Genomic DNA, 4,292 nt, shown 5'->3' on the forward strand with positions numbered 1-4,292 from the left:
TATTGAAGAAGCTCTGAGCTGCACGACTACCCTAGGGTCCAGTGGGCGATGAGTCGAAGGCGCTTCACTGCCATCCTCAAGCACTTCCACACCTTCAACTCACTCGCCATACCCCGGGACAACCAAGATCACCTTATCCACGTTTGCATGGTCATGGAGTACCTCCTTCAGAGGTTCCAGACAGCATACCAACCTAAGGAGCAGCTCAGACTGGATGAGGGCTCTCTGGGGTGGAAGGGCCGGCTGTCTTTCCACGTGTACAACTCCCAGAAGCCCACCAAGTACTCCATCAAGCTTAACATGTTGGCTGAGTCGTCCTCGGGCTACATCTGGAACCTCGAGGTCTACATGAAGGTGCAGCAGACCCTCGAGCATACTGTGTGAGGCCTCATGGAACCATTGAAGGACCAGGGCTACAAGTTGTTCATGAACAACTACTACAATTCTGTAACCCTGTGCAAATGACTCTTCACTGCAGGGCTTTACGTGTGTGGGGCCCTGTGGCTGCCTAGAGGAGCACCACATCAGCTGCAGGCCATTGCCAGGGCTAACAGCCTGCTCGAGAGAGGCATGGCATACAGGCAGAAGGACAATGTGCTAGTCCTGCTGTGGAAGGACAAACACACTGTGAACATGGTGTGGAAGGACAAGCACATTGTGAACATGGTGTCCACCTTCCACACTGCCGACCCCTTTCCAAAGATGGTTAAAAGGAAGGTGCAAGGTTATGATGGGCAGACAACCTATGTGGAGAAGGTCGTTAACAAGCCCTTTGTTGTGGAGCACTACAACAGGTACATGGATGGAATGGATCATTTCAATCAGATGGTCCAGTACTACCCCATCCAATGACGAACTGTCAAGTGGACAAAGGAGATCACCTTCTGCTTCGTCAACAAGGCACTCTTCAATGCATTTTGCTTGTACAAAAAGTACAGATGCAGGACATTAACTCTCCATGAATTTGTGGACCAGATCATCTACGATCCGCTGCATTTCTATGAAGAGGAGTGGCCTGCTTCTGGACACGTACTCCACCACACCCCAGACCTACCTACCCAATGGCCAGCATCAGCAACACCTGGCACCCAGCAGGCACAGGCACCAGCGCCAGGATGGGCCCAGCTACCACCAGCACCAGCACTGCATGCAGCAGGAGTATCACAGGTTCCAGCACCGCATGCAGGAGGCCCATCAGGGGTGCCAGCACCGCCACCACCTTCTGTTGCTGGTTAGTCAGGAGAACCCATGTCTGGGTCTGCAGCTCCCCCATGACCGGACCACAAAGCACGATGGTATCCAAGCAAGCATCGCCAGGTCATCGACGACGACGTGAGGTTGGATCGCACTCTAGGCCACCACCAGGCGAGGATCGCTGACAAGAAGAGGCTCAGGTGTGCCTTGTGCTTCAAGTTGGGGAGGAGGAAAGACACAAGGAACATGTGTCCTGTATGTGATGTGCTGCTTTGCATGGGTGATTGTTTCGACTGGTACCATAACGAGAGATACCTTCACTAGTGGAGCACACACACACACACACACACACACACACACACACACACACACACACACACACACACACACAGTACAAAACTCCTCACCTCCCAACCCATCTGGTCCTGCAGGAAGACTTATCGCCACTGGAGAAGTACATGATTTTCTTATTTATCTATTTACCTATCTCTATGTCGGTATATTTACACATGCATATATACCGACACCCCCTGTGGCAGGGGGGACACAACCTGGCCGCACTATGGGGTGGTACTACTACTCTGCGGCCAGGTTGTGTTAGGAAGAATACTGCCACCGTATTCCATGCGTGTCGTAAAAGGCGACTAAAAGGGGCGGGGTGAGGGGACTAGGGACCCCCTCTTCTGTTTTTTAGTTCCTAAAAATAGACAGGCCAGAGAAAGGGATGGGGGATGGAGTTATCCCCATACCCTGAAGATTGGGTCTATGAATGTGCGTGGATGTAGTACGATTGAGGCTAAAAGGGAGGAGACTGGGAGAATGTTTGTGAGAAGAAAGTTGGATGTGTTAGCTTTGAGTGAAACGAAGATGAAAGGGAAGGGGGAATCTATGTTTGGAAGTGTGAATGGAAGATTGTCAGGTGTTGATAGAGGAAGGGCAAGAGAAGGTGTGGCCTTGTTAGTGAGTCTGGAAGTACAGCAATGTGTGATTGAATGGAAGGAGGTGTCATCGAGACTGATGTGGGTGAAAGCGAAATTTGAACGTGAGTTGTGGGTGTTTGTGGGTGCATATGGGCCTGATAGTGAAAGGGATGAAGAAGAGAGGGAGTCTTTCTGGAATGATGTTGATGAGTGTCTGCAGAGTTTTGGAGCGAATGTGAATGTGGTAATGATGGGAGATCTGAATGCTAGAGTGGGAAATGTAGCAGTTGAAGGCGTAGTTGGTATGCATGGTGTGCCTGCAAGAAATGAAAATGGAGAACAAATGATAGCGATGTGTGTTGAGCGAGAGATGGTGATTGGGAATACGCTGTTTGAGAAGAAAGATATTTATAAGTATACATGGGTGAGACAGGAGGGTGGAAGGGTTGTTGATAGAGCTTTGATGGACTATGTGGTTGTGTCTAGGAATGTGATAGGAAGATTGTTGGATGTGAGAGTTCTGAGAGGGGAGGGTGGAGGTATGTCTGACCACTACCTGGTGGAGGGAAAGTTAAGAGTAGATAAGAGATGGGTGAGAGCTAGGAGGGTTAGGTGTGGCAGGGAGGTTTTGAAAGTGAGTGAGTTGGATAAAAGAGAGAAAAAGATAGAGTATCAGGAGAAATTGAAAGATGAGTGGAACGCAGTGAAAGATCGGGAAAATGGCAGCGTGGAGGAGGAATGGCAGTTGTTTAAGAGTTTTTTTTTTTTTTTATGCGAGGAAGAAGGAACCAAAGGCCATCAGCCCGCAGTAACAGTTCCCTCCAAGAGAAAAACAAAATATAACAGAGAGCCAAATTCAAGATCCAATCATTTTGAGATGCCTAGACACACTACGTTTGAAAGACTGGAGATCATAGGCAGCAGGAAATACAGACAGAGGGAGACAGTTCCAGAGCTGACCTGTTGCATAAATGAAAGGCTGGGAGTAACGGTTAACTCTTGCATTAGAGAGTTGGACAGAAAAGGGATGAGAGTTTGCTGCCAGACGGGTGCTACGCGCCCGTCGTAGAGGTGGAGGAATGCAAGCAGACAGTTCAGAGGAGCTGTGACCATTAAAGTAGCGATAGAAAAGAGATAAAGATGCAACAGTGCGGCGAAGAGACAGAGGTTGAAGGGAGTCAGTAAGAGGAGGAGAGTTAATGAGACGAAAAGCCTTTGACTCCACCCTATTGAGAAGAGCTGTATGTGGGGAGCCTCCCCACACATGAGAGTTGTACTCCACACAGGGGCAGATAAAACCCCTGTATAGAGTCAACAATTGTGCAGGGGTAAAGAAAGAGCGGAGTCGGCTTAGCACACCCAATCTCTTGGAAGCAGATTTTACAAGAGATGTAATATGATCTTTCCAAGATAAGTCCCGGGTAAATGAAACCCCAAGAATGTTCAAGGATGATGCAGGATTTAGCTGAATATTATTAAACATTAGTGGGTATACCTTTGGAAGATTTTGTCGGGTTGATAGGTGTAAGAACTGAGTCTTCGATGCATTAAAGACAACCATAATATTTTTACCCCAGTCAGAGATATGAGCCAAGTCAGACATTAGGTGTGCCATAGCCTCATCCCTTGTTTCTTGAAGTAACTGTTGAGATGGGCGTTGCGGGAACCGAATGGAAAGGTGAAGGGTGGAGTCATCAGCATATGAGTGGATAGGGTTAGATGTACAGCTTAGATCATCATTGATGAATAAAAGGAAGAGAGTTGGTGATAGGACAGAGCCCTGAGGAACACCACTGTTGATAGATCTAGGAGAAGAACGATGGCCGTCTACAACAGCGGCTATAGAACGACCAGAAAGGAAGCTAGCGATGAAGGCACAGATAGAAGGATAGAAACCGTAGGAGGGCAGTTTGGAAATTAAAGATTTATGCCAGACTCGATCGAAAGCCTTTGAGATGTCAAGTGCAATGGCAAAGCTTTCGCCAAAGTCCCGAAAGAAGGATGACCAGGAGTCTGAAAGGTAGATGAGAAGATCGCCAGTGGAGCGTCCCTGACGGAACCCATACTGACGATCGGAAAGAAGGTTGTGATAGGAAAGATGCCTTAAAATTTTTCTATTAAGAATTGACTCGAAAACTTTTGAAATACAGGACGTTAAAGCAATTGGACTATAGTTGG

Source organism: Coenobita brevimanus, chromosome 78 (assembly GCF_032717465.1).
Source record: "Coenobita brevimanus isolate Jiangsu-jjx chromosome 78, ASM3271746v2, whole genome shotgun sequence".
NCBI lineage: Eukaryota > Metazoa > Arthropoda > Malacostraca > Decapoda > Coenobitidae > Coenobita > Coenobita brevimanus.